This window comes from Gadus morhua, chromosome 2, assembly GCF_902167405.1.
Source record: "Gadus morhua chromosome 2, gadMor3.0, whole genome shotgun sequence".
Classification (NCBI taxonomy): Eukaryota; Metazoa; Chordata; class Actinopteri; order Gadiformes; family Gadidae; genus Gadus; species Gadus morhua.
Genome location: NC_044049.1, coordinates 10,418,374 through 10,441,102, shown reverse-complemented (window position 1 = coordinate 10,441,102; position 22,729 = coordinate 10,418,374). Strand labels below are relative to the sequence as shown.

The following is a 22,729-nucleotide window of genomic DNA, read 5'->3' as shown; positions in this document are numbered from 1 at the left end:
TAGATTTTAGATTTAATTATATAGAAAAGAAGGACACATCTGTTTTTTTAAAATCACTTCCGCCAATGTAGAATTATTGAACGAGAGCATAAATTTCATATTATGCCTGTTTATTGATATTTTCCCACAAGCACAGCCAAATATACAAACGGCAGCTAAACAAAGCTTACATTCATATACATATATTCACCTCATAACACTGAGTGACTTTTGCCTCTCACAGAGTGCTCTCTGTTTAGCTTAAGGAAAGTGAATTATCTGGAACAGAAAATGCAGGGCTTGAACATGCATACAAATAAACAGAGCAGCATAGGTGCTTGGAATATGATGACATACAAAAGAAAATAAACATGATTGATGGTAGCTGAATATAGCTTAAAACTAGAATCTGTCTATTGGAAAAAATATATTTGTTAAACATGAATAACCAAATAGCAACGGTAAACAGAGAGCACACAACTGTTTCTTTTTTGAATAAGAAACAGACATTGCAGACGGTTAAAAAAATATTATCTAGAAACACATTGCTGTATTTCTTTCATGCATTAGCAGAACCACCTCGTCATCTGAGCCACCTACAAAAACCTGAGTCTCCGAGACCTTCAAAGAGCCAGGTGGGCTAAATCTTTCTTGTATGGATTATTTTGGAAATAACACAAAAGCAACCCAGAAATCGGTTCTGAAGGCCGAAGGCGGCATCGGTGTGCACCTCATCCATCATCCTCCTCCTTCGCCTGCCACCCCACCCTAACCCCCACCCCACCACCACCTGGCCAGAAACACTGCAGACCAGCCTGTGTGTGTGTAGGACGTGGCCTGGGCAGCTACAGAGTATGACAAAACGCCACCACCTCTCACCCCACCCCGACTACCCACCCCCGCTCCATCTCCAATGTATGTGAGGCCTCTGGGGTGACCCTCACACCACCCCAGGCTGCTGCCAGGTGGCGTAGAAGAGACCTATTTCTTGTGTTTTCTTTTGTTTTGTTTTCTTCCCCTCCCACGCAAAACCTCTCCAGGTGAAGAGCCGCGCTCCTACTCCGATTAGCGAGCTCCTCTTCAGCGGCTCCTGAGCCTCCCACGCTGTGAAGCCCCAGAATGTATCTCCTCCATCTACAGGGAGTGTACTGATGTGAGAGGGAGGATGTATAGCAGCCATACATACCGCCGCTACTTGTTCAAGTGTTAAGTCGATGGAGGGAATACAGGTGGATCTTTTGGAGGAGGGCTTAAATATGAACTGTAATGACTTTACAGTTCTTTGCATCTGTACACGAGTTAGGAATACGAGTACATTTGAGTGTTTTGGCTTCCAACAGCAATGTTGTTTGAATATGTGAAACTTTTAGTGTAAGTGTTTTGGGCTGAGAACTCTGGAAGGGAGGGGGTCTGTGTTATACTTTATGACCAACTGCAAATTGTGGTGCTACATTTCTTTTAGCTAGTACCTTCGGTGTGTATGAGTGTTATAATGAGACAAGTTGTATAGGAAATGAGCCACTCACAGTTGTGTTATGCTGTGAGCGTTGAGAAGCTTAACACTTTGAACAGCCATCAACATTAACCACTCCCCAGACAGAGCCCCACACATCGACACACATTTATGCTATTCTAACACCGGGGAGTTAGAATACCCTGTCGCTGTTGGTGTCCCTTCGTCGTGCCGGTAAAGTGCCACCAGAAAGCCACACAACGTCATGTACAGAAACAAACGTTTCTGGGAGCAGAGCAGAAAAGTGGTGGGAGCAGAGCAGAACGTTCACAAACTGGTTTGCAGAGACCGGCAAAGAACTATGTTTCTGCATTACACTGTATTTTTGTAACAGTTACAAAATGGCAAGGATTATTATGTTTAAAACGTTAAAGACATTTTAACTGGTTTGGAACAGACGAAAAGACAATTTTGGGTTAATCGGCACTATTAAATGGCAAAAATATTATACGACAACCCAGCCTCACGCATGTGCACACGAAAACCCTTGCGCACACACACACACACACACACACACACACACACAAACACACACACACACACACACACACACACACACACACACACACACACACACACACACACACACACACACACACACACCCACACACACATAGACACACACAGGGAAAAACAAGGATCAAGCGCCTTAGCAGTGAATACTCAGAGTGAAGAAGTCAGGGTTGACCTCTAACCCTCATCTACCCTTGATTTGACTGAGAAGAGCTTCCAGACACTATAAATGTCCAACATTTAAGTGGACAATCAGACAATTACAATTATGTTTTACTGCTTTCCTTTCCTATAAAGCTAACCAGGATCACATTTTGGAGTCCAGAATTAACACTCGTACATACATCCACTTTGAAGACTGTAAAACAGGGATTAGGATGAACAAAGACACAAATATAAATATGAAAACGGAGAGTCGGGATCCTAGACATTCAAAAATAAGTCAACGTTTAGTAGGACTTGAATCCAATCAAGCAAAGCAAACAGCATTTCTATGAAAGACGACAGGCTTTTGAAATGGCATCTGGAGTCAACCTCATTATTTTTAGTTAAGTGTGGCGTAAAAAAAACCACTTCACACATTTGCACTCTCTCTTTCTATCTCATCTATCATTTACACATATACAGTTTTCCGCAAAAACATGTTATTTTTTGTAAGATCACACACAATTTAACACTCCCCGAAGCTTCTGGGTTTGATTCCCACATGCCCTTAATGACCTGCATCTAAAAAGTCACAGTAAGTCACTTTGGATAAGAAGCATATTTAGCTTAATGTCTAAATACAATGAAGATCACAATAAAGCTGCTACATACACTGATACAATGATCAAAACAACGTGCTTTGTGTTCAGACCACACCACCACTTTGAGTACAACCCAGCAACCCTAACCGGGGACTTTATCATCAACACAAAACACTCTGATGATGTGCTTGGCTCGTGAGTCAGTTTGTTGGCTGGAGGTGGGGTGGAGGGTTTGATGCTGGCTGGCTCTCTGTTATTCATGGAAGAAGCCATGCGTTCAATGCCAGTCTGTTGCAATTTAAAGGGCCGTTCCTTTGCGTCTGGATCCCTCTAATAAGAGCTGTGCTTTGGCCCACACTGTGTGTCTCTGTGACTGAAACAATACCAGCAGCATGTTACACGTTCTGATGAATTGCACTTCTGATGACAAATGAGAAACACTGTCATGACGTGGACACTGTGACCTTGCTATTCTTAATGAGAAAAGCGGGGAAACAAGGAGTTTGAAAATGACATTAAAAGGGTTTTTGTCACGACTTTGTTGCATATTTTTGATGGGGGGATGGATCAGACACACACACGCATGCACACACGCACACATGCGAACACACACTATAAGAGTAGCTCTTCTGTTCAGAGGCTCAATTATCTATTTTTCCAGTGTCCAAAAGTGCACTAACTGAACAAAGGATATGCACGCCGCCTACTCACTCCAACTTGCTAATTGGTCCCCATGTTCACTCGTGGCATTTATTGAGCTTCCTATATCCAACACCTAGAGTCCGACTCAGACACGCACACACGCACAGGCACATACACAGGATAAGTAGACCACACTACAGATTAACGGCCAAAGGTGAACAAGTGAAAGGTCAGACTGAACAGTTCTACAGTTTTTTTTTTTAATCAAGGTAGGCGAGAATAATCCAAAATCAGTGATTGTGAAATCCCTTTCCTAGCATTAGGGTAATCCTTGATGGGTTATCCTCAGTCTATCTTTCTCTTTCATCTCACAACAATGTGTCTGTCTCAGGGGAAAATTGTTCCTTCAAGCCCATACACCATAACCTATATGAGCTGAAGATGATCCCCTGAACTATTCAGATAATATGTTGATATTGTTGTGAAGTTGTTTAGCATGACAAATCGTAGACCTTCCCTGCAGCAGCACACATTCTCTCTCTCTCTCTCTCTCTCTCTCTCTCTCTCTCTCTCTCTCTCTCTCTCTCTCTCTCTCTCTCTCTCTCTCTCTCTCTCTCTCTCTTCTCTCTCTCTCTCTCTCTCTCTCTCTCTCTCTCTCTCTCTCTCTCTCTCTCTCCGTTATCCACCGTTACCCAAATCAGCCATATCCCCAAAGATCAAAACAGTACTGTACAGAACTCAACAACTCTCATCATTTTACCTATAGTCATCATCACTCTACACTCATGCCAAACCTTTAGCAACTTTTTTTTCCTCTCTTCTTCTGCGGCACCGACTGCACTTTACTAGGAGGAGATGTAACAGAAAACTTTATCTCACTTCTGTTGCTGTTTGCCTCTCATGCTGGAACAGAGAGAAAGAGAAAAAACATATGATCCTTCGCTGAACTGCTGAACCAGCACCAATGGGTAGAGTGATGGCGAAGGCACAACTGTAAAGAGAGGACCAAGAGAAAGAAGAGGCACGTAGTGCGGAGGGCTCGGTGCTTTATGATCCCGTGCTTTAATCAGAGAAAGGCGTTTTGCGAAAGGCGCCAGGTAATAGACATTTCCTTTACGGTGGAATAGAAAATCTTATTTCAAATCTTTAAAGATACAATCTACTCCATAAATCACCCCATAACACACACACACACACATACACACACACACTCACACAACATGTTAAAGTCTCTCTCTCTGGCCCGACCCTGTGCGTGTGATTGGCTGACGAGTCAGAAGGAGCAGTGGAGAGGAGGCAGGAGAGTGCAGCAGTAGCACATGCCTCATTTCCTCTGCTAATGCAGACGCGGCACCCAATGAGGCAAAGATTCACCATGTTGTGACAGAAGGGAGACACAGAGAGCAAGGGAGAGAGAGGGGCCCACAAACACACACACACACACACACACATAGGATGAGGGAGCGAGAGTGAGATGTTAGGAATACAGACAGACACTGAATAAAGTGCATTAGAGTCGCCTGGTGGGCGAGGGAGAATACATTAGCACTGAAATAGCTAACAACGGGCTATGCAAATGATGTGGATTTATGGTGATGCAATGCGAGGTTACAGGGTGATTCATAGTTTGCTTTCCGCATGTTTGGGGGTGGAAGGTGGGGGGGGGAGGGGGTCTAAGTGCAATCTCCTGTACTTTGACTTATTGGGGCTGTGCTGGGCTCTCTCTGATTCATCCAGATATCAGAGGAAAAACACCCCCATGCTCCCCACACACACTTGTGCGTCGGGTGGGGATCTAGCGAGTACGGTAGCAGCGGTTGCCATCACTATGACAACGCTGCCACTGCTCTCCATTGTGTTTGGGAAACATCTACCTAGCTGCATCGTTAGGCAGGCATCCATCTATCTCTCTACCATCAAATACAGTGCGTAACAATGAGACACAGTCACTCAGTGACTCATACACCACACACAGGAGTAGAAAGACAGAGAGAGAGAGATCAGGCATAGATCTATCCACAAGTATGGAAATAGTTTAACCGAGGCCCATTAAAACACCACAGGACAGGGAGTTAAGGGCATCAGAATGGGCGATAGAAGGGACATAGTGGCACCAACGCAGGAGCCAACCCTGGTCTAGATTTGTCCCCATAATCGGCCAGCTGCAAGAGGTGAATTAGACCTGGAGGCCTCCCTGTTGGCCCTCCATCTGGTACCAGGGGGCTGGGACCCGATCCAAAGGCTGTTTGTGTTTGTGTGGCTCTCTGTGTATGTGCTTGTGTGTGGACGTGTTTGTGTGGAGGTATATGTGTGTGCGTTTGTGTTTGTGTGTGTGTGAGAGTGCATGTGTTTGTGTGTGTGTGTACACAGGTATATGCATGCAAGTGTGCATGTGTGCAGGAGTGTGTTTGTGTGTGTGTGTGTGTGTGTGTGTGTGTGTGTGTGTGTGTGTGTGTGTGTGTGTGTGTGTGTGTGTGTGTGTGTGTGTGTGTGTGTGTGTGTGTGTGTGTGTGTGTGTGTGTGTGTGTGTGTGGACCTGTACTTGAGAGGACATGTGTTTAGTGGGGCATTTGCCTGCAGCAGCAGATGAGGTAGGAATGCCAGGGCCCCGGGCTGGTCCAACTCAGCGCTAATGCTAGCAGGAACCTAGGCCAGGGAAAAATGGGCTCTGTGTCCCAGCACAGCTGACCAGGCCAGTGGCTCAGGGAGAGAGCGAGGGAGGATGAAACAGAATGTATGATAATGAGAGTTATTAGAGAGAGAGCGAGAGAAAGAGACTGAGCGAGAGCGAGAGAGAATAATATGCACAGGGGGCATCGCTGCCAGCCAACATGAGAAGCATAAAACATGCTGTAGTTCACACTAGGGCGAGGGAGTGAGGAAGGAAGGGAGGCTCTAGCTGGGGCACAAACATCCTTGATTGGACTTCAAAAAGCTCCCCATACAAACCGCCAGACCCCAGCGCGGACATATGAAGCCTTGATTAGGCATATGGACTCGGAAATGGACACAGGCGTTATTTTGATTGAATGGGGGACATTGTATTATGCATCACACAGCCACGCTGTCCTTCGATGCGTCCTCAGGATTCATCATATCCAGCGTTTCCGCCAGGAACTCTGGCCGCCACAACAAAATAAGTGCTGGCAATTTAAGAAGCCCTCGAACGCACCCTTAAAAATGTTAAAAATAATGGCTGTGGTCTCGGAACGCTGCTCATTCGCAGCATTCACAGCTGCCTTGTCGCTTCTTTAATTGCGTCTGACATTTCAATTAAGTAGCTAATGTGTGTCAAGGACATGGCTTTCCAATGTTAACAATTAAAAAAATACATAAAAGAAGGTTGCTTAATGGGGCATGCTAGAACTATTTTGAGTGCATGTTGTAGAAAAAAAGAAGAAAAGAAAACGGGACAAAAAACCAGACACATACTCTATTAGTCACAGCCCAAATTGTATCTTTCAAGTAGGCCAAGGTCGCCACCCCTCCGGTGTATCTGGGCTACGTGCTCATCATTCGGTGCACTTCAAACCCCCTCAGAATGTGGCAATTTACATAAGGGGGAGAAGCCTGTTAGCTGATAGAGGGGCCAGGGCAGGGTAGGCTGTGGCTTACGTAACAACCCGCAGGTGTAGCACAGGGGAGAGCGTAGAGAGGCTGGCTCACAGTAGAGCCTGAGGTGAGCCCCCGAGTCCATGGACTCATCTCAAGGAAAGCGATAGAGAGGGAGAGATTTTCATGGTCTCTCTGTAGCTCTCCATGTCTCTCTCTCTCTCCGGGTAGCATGGCTATGCCGTCAGGAGCAGTTGGGGGTTGGGTGGAGGGCGGGTCTACAGAACCAAACCTTGGATCCACATTGGGGTGAGCCCTATAGGTTAACCAAACAGCTTGAAGCTGTGGTAGGTAGCGGTAGATCCTTAGATCCAGAGGAGACGCCAAAACCTCCATTCAGAGTAGAGGGAAGATGGATCAGAGGGCCTTGTGATGTGTGTGTACCCAAAGAAGATGTGTAGATGGGGAGGATTTGACTTCATCTGCATATGTGTGTGTTTGTGTGTGTGTGTGCGCTTGCACTAGTGTGCGTGTATTTAGTGTATGCTTCAGGATGCGGGGGGAGATGGAGGGCTAATGGAAGAATGCTGGCCCAGAAGAGGAAGCTCAACACAAGAGCTTCTATGTAAGGACGTCAACCTTCTCCTCCTCCTCCTCCTCCTCTTCCTCCTCCACCTCCAACCCGCCCATCTACCTTGAAGGTCCCTTGAAAAGAGTCCACTGTGTCTACTCCGTCTTGATTGAGGTGGAGGTGGCGGCGGAGGGGGAGGAAACAGGGGTGCCCTCTGTCAAGCTTGTGCCTCTGGTGTGTGGGGGGACGTGGGTATGGGAGGGGGGGAGAGCTGGGGGAGAGATGGGGGTCTGGCCATGTGTACTGGTGCCATGATGCGGGTACCGCCATGCTGTGAAGTGGTTGGGCAACAGGGAGCCATCAGCATCAATGACTGCACGCCCTGTTAATAAACGCCAACAGCTCCCCTGAACCTTAGCCTTCCAGCGGGGCTGCCAGACATTATGTGTGTGTGTGTGTGTGTGTGTGTGTGTGTGTGTGTGTGTGTGTGTGTGTGTGTGTGTGTGTGTGTGTGTGTGTGTGTGTGTGTGTGTGTGTGTGTGTGTGTGATTTATCAATGTGTGGGTGTGTGTGTCTGTGGAAGTCTCTGTGTGTCCGCATGTATGAGATTAATGAAAGTTTGTGTGTGTTTGTGTTTGTGCGTATAATGCAAGTGCGTTAAACGTGTGTGATGCAAGTGTGTGTTTGTTTCTGTACCTGTGTGTCTGTCTGTGTATGTGTGTTTGTGTGCGTGTGTGTGTTTGCTCGCATGCCTGTGGGTCAGCAGGTCTGTGTGTGGGCGAATGACATGGGTGATTTTTTATTTTTTTTTGTCCCCCTTTGATCTGACGCATCCTAGTTTTTCTCTGCAGCTCGGAGATCTGAAAACATTCATGCAGCCCTGAGCCCTTTAGTTCCTCCTCTAACTCTAGCTAGCCACATTGTGATTCAACCTGACTCTGAAAGCGTGGAGCTGTTGATGGTGGCTGTGGCTGTTCCTATGTGTGCCTCTTTTAACAAAGGGGTAAAGAAGGGTTAACACATTGCACAAAGGGGGAAAACAGGGGGAAAGAAGGTTTAATACATTGCACGTATTCATAACGTATTCTGCCACAACTACCTCTTTCGCTTGGTCCGTTGCCTTTGAAACAACATAAGCCAAATGTGGCAATGGCACTATGAAAAATAACACACGCACACTCAGGTTAAAACAACCTAACTTCCAACATTTCCTGTAACTCTAAAAGAAAACTAGAAAGGTTTTTCCGACACGGCCTTCCTGTTAGGTTAAAAGCATACCTATTTCAAGGCACCAAATCCCGTCCATAATGGTAAATGTACATCAGCCTAAAAGTGGTTTCGTTAAGCTTTTAAAGTGCAGCGGAAGGTCGACCATTCAAGCTTTAATCATTGTAAGGCACAAGCTGGCTAGTGCTAAGTTCAAAGGAATAAATATATTTGAAATAGTTTGAACCACCTTTCAAACATATAGTTACTTGTTCTTTCCCCATCCTGTGACGCGGGTTAGTGACAAGCGTACCGTGGGCTGGGCGGGGCCATCTTGTTTTAAGACCGAACGTATGTATGTATGTTTATCTGCTATATTTATGTACTTAATGCCTATGTTTCCTCGATGTGCACGGTCTTTGGACATGATAATTGCTCTTGGCAGCCTCAAATCCCTGCAGCCCACGCTGGGTCGGCCATATATAAGGCCTGTGGTGCAGAAGAATGTGCCTCATGTTGCCTTTCCTGTACAGAAAACAATATTCAGAAGGAATATCCTATGGATGGTTTAAGCATAGTCAGCTCAGTATGGGTGCGTGATGTTCCTTGAATGAAGTGGGAGATGAAACCGTCAATAAATGCAAGACCTTTAAACTCGCCAGCATACATAATAATAATAATAATAATAAATGTAATTTATAGTGCCCTTTTCATCCGAAGATCTCAAAGGGCTACAGGTTAAAAGCAAAAAAAAAAAAAAAAAAAAAGGGGGTTTAAAAACATCTAAGAGTGGGAGCCAAAGGTTTTTTTAAAAATAAATGTTTTAAGACCTTTTTTAAAGCAATCAGTGGATTGTGGTGCCCTCAAGGTTGCGAGGCGTGGGGCGGCAGCACTGAAGGCCCTATCTCCCATGGTCCTAAGTTTGTTTCTGGGTATGTGGAGGAGGTTAGAGTGAGTGGAGCGGAGGGAGCGTGTTGTGCTATGTAGGTTGAGAAGTTCTTTGAGGTATGGGGGGGCATGTCCATGGATACATTGGTGAGTGAGGAGGGAAACCTTGTACTCAATCCGGGTGGAAACCGGAAGCCAGTGGAGTGAGTGGAGGATGGGGGTAATGTGCTCATGCTTGCGCACTCTCATCAGGATCCGAGCTGCAGAGTTTTGTATGTATTGAAGCCTCTGCAGGCTCTTGCTAGGGATCCCGATGAGTAGGGCGTTACAGTAGTCCAGTCTGGAGGAGATAAAGGCATGAACTAGTTTTTCGGAGTCTGAGAGGGAGAGAATGGGGCGGACGTATGTCAAATGTCATGGTTTATGAATCCAATTGACTGAATACCGGACTATATGTTGGAAAAATTATGTACCCCCGCTTTTTCCAAAGGATTATAGGAGTGGAAGATGTTCATTTCAACATGACACGACACGTTTATATCACCATCAAATCAAATCTTTGCCTGCAAATCCAATAAAGCTAGCAAACTCGGAGGCACCTAACTGGTTAATCGTCGGTTGCTGTCTTATCTAGCGTAAAGATATTTGCTTTAATAAAACCTCATGGAATGAGGAGGAGAAGTCATGAGAGAGAATGGCCCAGCACGACTTGCTCAGAGCTGTGACTCACCGTTATAAAAGAACCTTACAGTTCAGAACGCCAGGAGCTTACCTACGCTGCCCACTTCACCGTTCCACTCAGCAGACTCAGATCATTAGCATAGCACACAGGTGCACAGCTACCGAGACCCTAACTGACCTTAAAAAAGAACGGATCAGGGCAGTTACCTCGAAATAAAAACCGGCCAAGGCAGTGAAATCAACCAGAGTCAACCAGTGAGTCAAAGTTGGTGCGTCAGTACGGGTGGGGGGGTGGTGGGGGGAAGGGTGGGCAGCTGGTAAAGAGGAGGGGGACCCTGAAGGCTGACGCTAGGAGGGGGGAGGGGGCCGGTAAAGAGGAGAGGGAACCTGAAGGCTGACGCTAGCAGGGTCTCCTCACGTCAGGGTCATCGGAGAGCACCGGGCTCTCTCGCTATAGCCTTGCGCATCGCCCCCCCGGGCCCACCGTCTCATGTCAGTCGTCTGCGATTTAAAGCGCCCGTGAGCAGATTCCAGACGCGCACACCGCCCACAAACTGTGGTGAAGGGGAAAAAAAAAACGGAATAAACACAAAGCGCATCAAGAACAACGACAGAACAGCCGAGGTCAAGCAAACAAAGTCAACACATCGAGAGAGAGCTGGGCCGAAAAACAAGCATATGGACACAACCGGACGAGAACCCATCGCATGCTCTTTGACTTACCTACGCACATACCACGCAGACCGATGTGAAAAAATGTCACACCTGACACCAGCAGCAACGTCACACACACACACACACACACACACACACACACACACACACACACACACACACACACACACACACACACACACACACACACACACGTGCGCACGCGCGTGTGCACAATAACTCGGTGGATTAGGCTGCCATCCACACCGCGCCACCAGGCTAACAATCTGATATTTAATCACAGAGCCAGACATCCATGGGTCGATTGTGTTCCAAAAGCTCCACTCCAATCAGAGGGGAGACATGGCAGCTCTGGTGGCAGTGGTGGTTGTGGGGGCGGTGGAGGAGGGTGGGGGCGAGGGGTGAGGGAGGTGGAAACGAAGGAGCTTCATCTGGACAATGTGAACTAATCCGGAGGTGCCTGAGTCAGCCGCTACGTCAATACCCAAAAGGACATCACAGCTCCGGGCCTCGGTAGCATCACTTCCTGCTGCCAGGTGAGGCTAAGCTTCCATCAGACCGCAGCACCACCACCACCACCACCACCACCAGCAGCATCTGAACACGGCTCGATACACTTTGAGGAGGAGGAGGAGGAAGAGGACGAGGAGGAGGGTGGGTAGAGTGGATGTAGCTGGGATCAAAATGGATTAGATGTCCTCCTTACTGGATCAATGGGAGGATGTGGAAGTGCTGTGTGTGTGTGTGTGTGTGTGTGTGTGTGTGTGTGTGTGTGTGTGTGTGTGTGTGTGTGTGTGTGTGTGTGTGTGTGTGCGTGTGTGTGTGTGTGTGTGTGTGTGTGTGTGTGTGTGTGTGTGTGTGTGTGTGTGTGTGTGTGTGTGTGCGTGTGTGTGGGTGTGTTTGTGTGAGAGAGAAGCTCAGCTACACATCTACAGTGAGCTAGTACACTTGTCTGATAGGTGAAGAACACAGCCATTAGGGATGATACTCGTCTACTCAAAACAATACAACCCACACGCCACAAGACCCTCACACTAACACAAACACACACACACGCAAACATGTGATCCCAACAACACTTTAGAGAGGAATTATCGGGGAGGCACACACACACAGACACACACACACATACACACCTGCATACACACACAGACACACCTTCACACACGCATGCACGCGCACACACACACACACACACACACACACACACACACACACACACACACACATACACACACACACACACACACACACACACAGACAAACGCACACAGCAGTCTTCCTGAAAGTTCCATGATAATACACCAAACAAAACCACACACTTCATTCTAACAAATTGTCTTGAATTTCATTGTGCTAAGTTGCAGTTGTACTGCTGGAGTTTTCAACAAACAACACTTGTAAATAATTCCCCAAAATTATCTTTGTCCTTCCACGGTTAAAAAAAGTTATTTGGAGAGATGGATTTCGCTTTTCAATACTCTTGTACGGGCAGGGTAATTTTCTCTGCACAATCTTTATTCGTTTAATTTGTAAAGAAAAAATTGACATTTTACACTAATCCAACATTTTGGACCGAGCAATAAATCCTTTGTGTAAGATGGATGTTCACCAAAATCAAGAGAGAAAGTCTCCTCCAGTTCATTGTATTTTGATAAGCCAAATGTCGACCCGTCGAAATGTTGCCCTCTCAAAACAACTTTAACACCTCTATAAACCGCACAGAGGGCTTAGAAATAGAAAATACAAAAATGTTAAAAGAGAAAACTTTTTTGATTCGATTTTGTTCGATAAGCGTGGATTTGTGCATGTTTTCCCACCCCTCGATACTGGCTGACGCTTGTTTAGCAAAACAACAGTTAAAAAGACCGCCATTCACCATTAGCGGATGTTTTAACTGCTGGAGAGCCCTGCGACACCGAAGGCTGTTGAGAAAGAGCACACTTGGATAAAAAAACCTAATTAAATCTACTTTTTGTTCAAGGCCAATGACTCAGATGTAAATTCAATCTGTGCCACTCATTATCGGGTAATTGTGGAAATGCGTACAGAACCCACACACAAACGTGCACATGCACACGGACACACACACGACCTGCATATCCATGAAAGCGATCTGTTCTCCGAGCTTCTGCTTGAACCCCCTTGGCCGTACCCTTCCTGTTGAGGGTTGAGTTGGGGCTAAACAAGTGGTCCCTTTTACGTTAGTGGTTGGTTCCTGCACAGAGGGGGGGGTAAGTCTCTCTCTCTCTCTCTCTCTCTCTCTCTCTCTCTCTCTCTCTCTCTCTCTCTCTCTCTCTCTCTCTCTCTCTCTCTCACTCTCTCTCCCTCTCCCTCTCTCTCCTCCCCCACGAGCTTAGGATCATAGACGTAACACTGAGTGTGTGTGTATGTGTGTGAGTGTAAGGTAAGTAAACATGCAAGGTAACACTGTCACCTCTGTGAATTTGACTGCATGAGTATTACCACATGTGTGAATGTGTGTGTGTGTGTGTGTGTGTGTGTGTGTGTGTGTGTGTGTGTGTGTGTGTGTGTGTGTGTGTGTGTGTGTGTGTGTGTGTGTGTGTGTGTATTTGTGTGTGCGTGTTTCACAGCAGTGAAGTAGCAGGCCTGTGTGTGTGCACAGCAGTGAAGTAGCGCGTGTGTGTGAGCTTTCGTTTGATGCAGTTCTGATCCCGGTGATGCGTTTTTGATTCCCCGTTCAGGGACTCATTATCCTAATGAAGTAAGAGCGACATTAACTGCTACATGCTGCTGTGATCCACACACACGTCTCTGAAAATGTGTGGGGACGGAGCGAGGGGGAGGGGAGGTACTCCCCGACAGGGCTGCTCTCTTTCACCTCCGGGGCCCCTTATCTCTGCTCTCAGATCACCTCCGGCCCCCCTCTGTCAGGAGGGAGGGACCCCCAAAAAAACATTAAAGGCATGATGTGGTACGACGACGAGGTGAGGGTTAGGAAGTCGAGGGAGAGAGGGAGAGAGAGAATGGGAGAGAGAGAGAGAGAGAGAGAGAGAGAGAGAGAGAGAGAGAGAGAGAGAGAGAGAGAGAGAGAGAGAGAGAGAGAGAGAGAGAGAGAATGGGAGAGAAAGAGAGAGAGAGAGAGAGAGAGAGAGACAGAGAGAGAGAGAGAGAGAGAGAGAGAGAGAGAGAGAGAGAGAGAGAGAGAGAGAGAGAGAGAGAAGGAGAGGGGAGCCTGACAAGCATTGTCCCCTACCTCAGGGTCAAACGTGCCAGAGCTCCAGCACCCCCACCGAGACCCAGGCAGAACGCTGAAGAGCGTGGCCCAGATACTGGGCACCTCCAGCCGGCACGCCACGCAGCAGGCTCGGCTCTCCACTGGAAAAGGGCAGCCTGCATGCCCAGAGGCAGGCTTCACACAGCTGTCAACAAAAATGTAAAAAAAAAAAACACCTCCCTCCCTGCCTCCCTCCCTCCCTCCCTCCCTGCCTCCCTCCCTCCCTCCCTCCCTCCCTCCCTCCCTCCCTCCCTGCCTCCCTCCCTCCCTCCCTGCCTCCCTCCCTCCCTCCCTCCCTCCCTCCCTGCCTCCCTCCCTCCCTGCCTACCTCCCTTCCTCCCCCTCCCTCCTTGCCTGGCTGTCTCCCTACTTCTCTCTCTCCCCCAAACCCGCAACCTTCACTTCCACGTCTAGCACTGCTGCCCCTCTGCCCTCTGGGTCTGACGGGGGTCGGGGTGGGGCACAGTCCAGGGGCATGAGGGCAAAAGAGTGGAGGGAGGGACGGATAGGTGCTTGACCTTTTCAATGTGTTTCTCTCACACACAGCGCTGCGCAGCTTGTTACGTGTAACGCCTGTCACTACCTCACCCATGACCCATGTCTTATGAGGGGCCTTTGTATTCTTTTGCTGTAAGCCAATGAAACAGTGCAAACTTATTACTCCCCTTAACCTGTTTTGCGAATGAGGCATCAGAAGATATGCTGGCCTGACCTGGCCTGAAAGGTGCCTGTAGGTACTTTAAGGTCCTATGACATGCCACCAGGTGTGAGTGTGATTAGCCGTTACAAGCCGTTTCTTTTAAATCTGCCCCTTCTGACATCATATGTGGGCGTGTCCACCTAGATGTACCCTGGATAGAACAGTCTACCAGCCTACCCAGTGGACTTTAGCAAACGTTGCACATCTATCCGTCACACATCTAGGTGGACAAGCCCACTTATGATGTCATAAGGGCTTGTAACGGCTAATCACACTCACTCCTTGTGGCATGTCAAAAAAAAAGATGTCCCCGAAAGCATAGAGTAGCCAAGGGTCAAGTGATGAGGATCCTTCACAGGTTTCTAAATTGTGTTCAGTTATTTTGTCTATAAAACTACCGGTCATAGCTTACAAGTAAGATAGCGTTGATAGCAGTAGGAAAAATTAAAATTTGGTCCTCTCTAGATTCGTTTTTCCATTCTGGGCTACTGTAGAAACATGGCGGTACATGCGCTCCATTTAGATATAAAAGGCTTGTTATTCAATAGCGAAAACAGAACAATTCTCATTTCATCGATTTATACATTAATTAAAACATACTTCTGATTATCATACTTCTGCCAAGTCTGTGCAGCTAGATCCCACAAAATGTTACACACTGCACCTTTAAAGACCTTTAAATACTTTTAAATGCTTGAAATACCTGAAATGCACCGAGTTCAGATCTTAATCATTCTCAAACCATGATTATTTTGGGCTTTGTTAGGTCATCTTGCTGTCCAGCTGGCCAGTGAAATGAGCACCAGAGCTTCTTGACTAATTGGGATTAAACAGATTGTTTGTGCTGGCAGGAGAAGAAACATCAGCCACACGCACAGGAGGCTCAGAACAAAAACTTTTCAGAGGAACCCAAGGTCACCGTTCTGCTCCGTTTGTTGATTTAAGCAACTTAGGCAGACATCAAGGACGAGAGAGAGAGAGAGAGAGAGGGAGCGAGAGAGATATGGAGAAGAGTGAGAGTGGGAGAGATAATGCTCCATAAATTCATACTGAGTCTTTGAGCTCTGCAGCAGTAGCGTCTGTGTGTGTGTGTGTGTGTGTGTGTGTGTGTGTGTGTGTGTGTGTGTGTGTGTGTGTGTGTGTGTGTGTGTGTGTGTGTGTGTGTGTGTGTGTGTGTGTGTGTGTGTGTGTGTGTGTGCGGTCACCTTGGCCTGGCAGGTGATGATGACGGCACTAAACAGGAGGCTCAGTAGAAGGTCACACTCAACACAGGGGGAGGCCACTTAGACAGCAAGCCATAAGAAACTACGAAAAGAGGCAAAAGAATTTGGTGGACTTGAGTGCGTGGACTGACGCATTTTCAAGCATCCCGGAGAAAGTCGTGAAAAACTTCTTCCCTGCCCGAGAACAGGAATGAAATGATGAATCATGATAATTTACACTTGCATATTTGTGATAAAAATGCAACAAATGTACAGTAAAAAAAAAAAAAAGTGCTGGGACACTTTTTCTCTACGCTATCACACAAGGATCCAATTAGAGTGTGTGCTTGTGTGTGTGTGCTTGTGCGTGTGCATGTGCGCGTGTGTGTGTGTGTGTGTGTGTGTGTGTGTGTGTGTGTGTGTGTGTGTGTGTGTGTGTGTGTGTGTGTGTGTGTGTGTGTGTGTGTGTGTGTGTGTGTGTGTGTGTGTGTGTGCGCGTTGGGATTGCATGGGGAGAAAACAGGCGGCCACACTGTCACAAAGGAGCCCAGGGAAAACGGATTGATTGATACGAGTCGATCCAATCTTTAACTGCTACTGTCCTGTCACACTCCCCCCCCCCCCCCCCCCCCCCCATCATGATACTGAGCTGAACTGACCCCTCTCCCCCTTTTTACAGTGGGCCTTAAATACGGAAGGACTTGACTCAGCCTATTGCCATTATGTGTCTGGGACGGGGTGCTCTGCTGTTTCTACTTGAGAGAAGCCTGGAAATGCCTTGTAGCGGAACAAGAAAGCTCCAGGCAAAACAAGATCACACACAGTATGAACTCTCTCTCACACACACACACACACACACATACACATACACAAGAAAACCTCTATACAAAACAGAATCAAACACACACACACACACACACATGAAAACAAGATAACACTGCTTGACACATGGCTGGCTGCATCCTCCACGCCTACAACACGTTTAGACACACATGTGTGCATGAATGGTAAAACATTCTCTCTCTCTCTCTCTCTCTCTCTCTCTCTCTCTCTCTCTCTCTCTCTCTCTCTCTCTCTCTCTCTCTCTCTCTCTCTCTCTCTCCCTCTCTCTCTCTCTCCCTCTCCTTGTTGGATTAAACACTGTGCTGTCCCCCTGGGACCTGAAGTGTCAAATGCTGAGTTATCTTTGGTTGAAAAGGAAGAAGAGGTTATTTTGTTGAAACAGAAACCAATCCTAGAGTGTAAACAACTTGGTGCATAGCTAACAGCAGGAAGCATCGCTATATTATTCTTCTGGGATTGGATAGAAGACACTGGCTCTGCATGGGATTATTATAAACAAACGCTGCACGAAAGGTGGACCATTTCACCCTATTCAATCAGTCCACTTGAATTTGTCGTTTTCTACTAATAGCTCGTAGTAACACGTAACTGTAGGTAGGCTTATGCCTGCTGTGAAATTGTGTCAAGTAGCTCTGCATCACTAAAATTAATCAGGTTCCTTATAGAGCCTCACAGAGTGTGAAAGAAACATTTTAGTTGCTTTAGAAAGCCATCAACCTTTACACAATAATAAAAGTTAGTTGTCGTACAATAGAGATGTCTTAATGCACTTTATACAGAAACAAATTTGGTCTATAACACTTGTATTGTTTTGCCACTGCATTTACTTTAACATTACTTTTTCGTTAATTACCTGCAAGCCTACATTTGTCAGTGCGAGCGACTACTTGCCATACTAAAATATATGGTCAATGTTAAAAAGATTAGATATACATTGTGGATTGTGTGGCACGGAAAATCGGGCATCTAGGGCAGAGTCTGACAGACTGAAATGGAAATGGACAGAAAGATGCAAATGAAATGCAAATATAGAGACGTAGCTGTCACATGCACCGTGAAACAAGGTATCTTGCGTGTTGTAATTCCATAAATGAACATTGACATCAAACGAAGCGTACAGTATAACATCATACATAGATGTTCAACATATCCTCTTTCAGAAGTAAAGACTCACGTTATTCCAAAGGCGATGAGTAATAGACTCACCTTACAAGTATGTACTGTATAAAATATGCGAATACACAGCGAGGACCACGGAAACCTTGACACAATTAACACGAAATGTCTCATTGTCCCCTGTCCTCAATTAGCAACTATGGTACTAACACATGCGGTGTGGTGAACTTTATTTTGAAAATCCGACAAAGTTTTCGCAACCAACACAGTGTAAACACAATAGAAATTCCCTTACTTTACATGTCCCGCGGGTTACTTTCGTGATGGTTTTTCGGATGTTCAACATCAGTCGAGAGGTATTTGAATGGACTCTCTGCCGAGACCTGACGGAAGCTTACACTACTGGAGTCTCCGTCTCCTAGCGCCGTCACAGACCGAGTGAGAACACACAACACGTCCCATCCACTTGCTCCTGACGTTGGCTCAGATAAGCTTCGTTCTCAACGGAAAGTCTTCATAAAGATGTTATGCAAATTAGATTGAAAATACAATATCTATAGGCCTATCCGTCTATATATATATGTATCTATGTATCTTTCTATCTATATATCTATCTGTCTATGTATCTATCTATCGGACTAGTTTACTCTTTTTATTTTCATTCTTCTCTCTCTCTCTCTCTCTCTCTCTCTCTCTCTCTCTCTCTCTCTCTCTCTCTCTCTCTCTCTCTCTCTCTCTCTCTCTCTCTCTCTCTCTCTCTCTCTCTCTCTCTCTCTCTCTCTCTCTCTCTCTCTCTCTCTCTCTCTCTCTCTCTCTCTCTCTCTCTCTCTCTCTCTCTCTCTCTCTCTCTCTCTCTCTCTCTCTCTCTCTCTTTCTCTCTCTCTCTCTAATGTCGCTATGTCTCTCTGTCTTTGCTCTCAGTCTCTCATCCCGCCTCCCTCCCCCCACCCTTTCGCTTTCGCCTGCTTTCGCCCCCACACCGTTATGACTCGCGTTTTATGACAGAACAAAATTGCATCACAGGCAGCACTGTCTGCCCCTAAATACAAGCATTAAATAATGTAAGACAATTGAATTATGTGTGTCATTAATATAATTAACTATGAAAGAACAAATAATGTCACTCGCTAACATGATGAACAAACTAATTAGTATTATGAATAAACTTTGATTTATAATAACTCTTCAATTAAACTTGTAAGATAGCCTTTGTTGATCTCATACACATTTGCTACAGCCAGCCATTGCAGTTATTATTGAATGGGTTGAATTTCCAAAACATAGCCTACTGTTTTGATGGGCCCAAAAACTGAATAATTTGTTGTTGTTGAAGGAGGGGACATACCAATTTTATCAACAATCAATCATTAACTCAAATTAATCAAATCCTTCCAACTCACTTCATCTCACATTGGCACTACTCAGAGCCTAACAGTTTCCACGGCAACAAGAGTTCACCTTGAGACGGTCAATGATAGTTCTAATGGGATCGCCACGTTGAGAAAACGGAATACAAAAGAAGATGGGCTCACGTCAGTCGGGTCCTTGCGAACCGACACTCTAACGGGTAGAAAAGAAGAAGTTGGTTAGGCTATACAACAAGAGGATACTTCAAAAGAGCTTAGAAGTCAAGGCAATCACAGCAACATCATTTTTTATTCCTCTTTCCGTTTTTATTCTTTCATTCAGTCTTTCTCTCTCAACCTTAACATAAGAGGCTGATATGCATGCCACTAGTAGAAGGACACTAGCAGCCACATGCCCTCGGGTCAGGTTTAATTTAGAAGAGTCCACTGGGTTTGCCTGGGAGCTAATTACACCAGCTGCCCATTAAACCACTAATGGCAAAACAATTAAAATCATTTCTAAGGCGAAGACACCAGACAAGGTAGGGGGGAAGAGGCAAGGACGTGCAGTATAGCAGCATTCTGTTTTCTGTTCAGAACGATAAAAGATCCTCCTTCGCCCTTCACTAATGCGAGCCGGGACCTCTCCCCTGTATGTCTGTTCCCCCAGATAGTGTCCCTCCCGACACCGTTGCATTTATTTTTCCTGTCACAACTGGCACATCATATAGCAGCCGGAACCACATGTGACTGACAGCCAGCGAATGAGAAATCGTTATTTTCTCATGGAGGGGTGACTCCATGGCGGGTGATGGATATGTTACGGGAAGAGGGCAGTGGATTATAAGATGGCTTTGGCCTACATATCCACTGATGACCGTGAGGGCAATGGCCCAATCATGGTTAAAGGGGCAGGGTGTAGGATTAAGTGGCAACTAGAGGGGAGGTTGTAGATTGCAACTGACTGAATACCCCCCCCCCCCCCCCCCCCCCCCCCCCCCCCCCCCCCCTCACCCTTCCCTTTCCAAAAATGTGGGAGAAGCTATGGTGGCCTGTACTGATCTTACGGTGGCAGAAGTTTCAACCACCATGATGTATCAATTGTGCAAGTGATGAGGTTTCTTGATAGATTCATAAATAGTATACAGTGGCGAAGTCACGTCCCTTCCGGAAGAGCCCATGGGACCTATGAGATCGAAAAATATGCAGGTTTCAATGCATATTTGCAAATTATTTTCTGGTCCCAGTCTATATATGCCCCGCATTACGCATATGCCAAGATGCCAAGAGTTTGACTGTTTATTGTGCAATTGTTCAGTAAAAGGCTGTAGAGAAAACACAATGAGAAAGAATGTCTCGTGTGTGCCGTCACGCTCCCTGCGACTGGCGTGGACAAGACCGACAATCTCCCCATCGGCATAGCTGAAACTCTCAACATGCCCCGATTTATAATGGTTTTCAGCTCTTTTGATGCTTTTATCCTCCCCTTGGAAAAAACCTAACACTATCAAACTTCTTCACGAAATGTTTAGTTTTCTTTGCATGAAAAACGATCATTTAAATCCACAAACAACATCCGGAGCATATAAAGACTGGGACCAGAAAATAATTACTTTCTCTCCATTGAAACCCATTCATATTTTTCGATCTCATAGGTCCCATGGGCTCTACCGGAAGGGACGTGGCTTCGCCCCTCCATTAAGTTATTAAGTCTGTAATACTTTAGGATTGGTCGTAGCTTACAAGTCAGACAGTGGTTATGACAAATAAATAAATAATGGCGTCCTCTCCAGAGAAGTTTTTTACGGTCTGGGTAACTTTAGAGACATGGTGGTGCAGCTCAGCAGGCTCAGCGGAAGAGGACCCACTCCATCGATTCAAAAGGCCACTTCTAAGGTAACAAAATCTCATAGATTCTTATTTAAATGGGATTTTACACTAATTTAAACATTCTTGTGAATATTATGTTGAATTTCTGACAAGTCCGTTCCGCTATAGACGCAGATCAACTCTACACACTGCAACTTTAATGAAAGATATCTTTGCAGTTTCAGTAACGGGCTTGTGTTCAGCTCGCGGCTAAACAGCCCAAGGTTACAGACTGAAGGCTTTCATTTGAAATTTGAACCACTATCTTTGGTTATGTGATGTCTGGTTAATTAAAAGCAAAAAAGTGCAGGTGTGTGGTATTTTGTTAAGTCTGTATAGGTGAAATTCTACTGTAATTAACTATTGTGTTGCTGATGCATGTTGTTACTGTATGTACAACTTGCAAAACATCATAATCATATCAGCCCTTATTCCATTGTCACGTTTCAATTGAATGGGAAATATCCCAGAATTTGAGCAGCTTGAGCTTTGAGCCTCTGAATACTTTTTTATTCTACTCTATTATTCTATCTTGAGCAACACCCTTCTGACAAACAAACTCGCAAATAGAAAGTACAGAACCTGAAACATTGAATATGCTTTTGCAATAAGCTTCATAGATAAGGCCATGCATGCATTTACATCCATCCCCTGCTGCCCCTTCTTGTCTAATTGTAGAAACTTGATTTAAAAATAATACATTTTGGATCAAATGTAGTTTCAAAGTCAAGTCAAAGTAAAAGCTCATCATCTGCACAGTATAAACCAAAGGTCATCAAGATGAGATCATGTGAAATGCAGCAACAAATTGGTAGAAGGAAATATCAAACAAATAAGGTCAAAATTATACATCATAGATATTCAATACCAGCGGAATTATATAGAATTTAGAAAATGGGGGGAATATTCTGTATATTATGGTGGTTATAGACCAAGGGAGATTTTGAATGGGAAATAAAGAATATCAACATTAAAGGGGTACGCTGAGATACCTTTAAATTGGCACATCACTGGTAGCCTTACATTCCCAGCACCGAAAATAGTGTCAAATCACCTTTGTGTTTACAGCTAAATTGAATTATTGTTGTGTTACTGACCTTCGTTTAAATAAGTGGCAATTTGGAACGTATTGGAAATCGTTGGAAAGTAATTAAAAGTGTATTCCCCTGACATTAACAGGCGCTAGGCTACTGTAACTCTGCATGCAAGTCAATTGAAGCGGCTAACAGAAAGCAAATGCTAACCCAGCGATCCACAGTGGGGAATTTGGAATATAATAACTTTTCTGAATCTGGATAAGACAAACAGTACAATTTTATTTTCTGATATCTTGGAAAATCCCATTAAATATAATAAATACAAAAATGTTCATCGAATTTACAAATGACCAGAACATATGTAGCAGTGTCCGTATGATCAATATGATCAAGGAAAAAGCTGTTTTGGAGG

General features: G+C 45.5%; 1 protein-coding gene across 2 annotated transcripts in view; it reads right to left on the bottom strand.

The window, feature by feature from the left end:
* Window positions 1-18,686, bottom strand: part of znf385c (zinc finger protein 385C) — a 130,839-nt gene extending 112,153 nt beyond the window's left edge. The window contains exon 1 of one of the 2 annotated variants that reach the window (XM_030347623.1): window positions 18,361-18,686. The gene's annotated coding sequence lies outside the window, so the exon portion shown is untranslated. The remainder of the gene's footprint in view (window positions 1-18,360) is intronic. The other variant, XM_030347631.1, reaches the window with a different exon arrangement.
* Window positions 18,687-22,729: the final 4,043 nt, after the last annotated feature.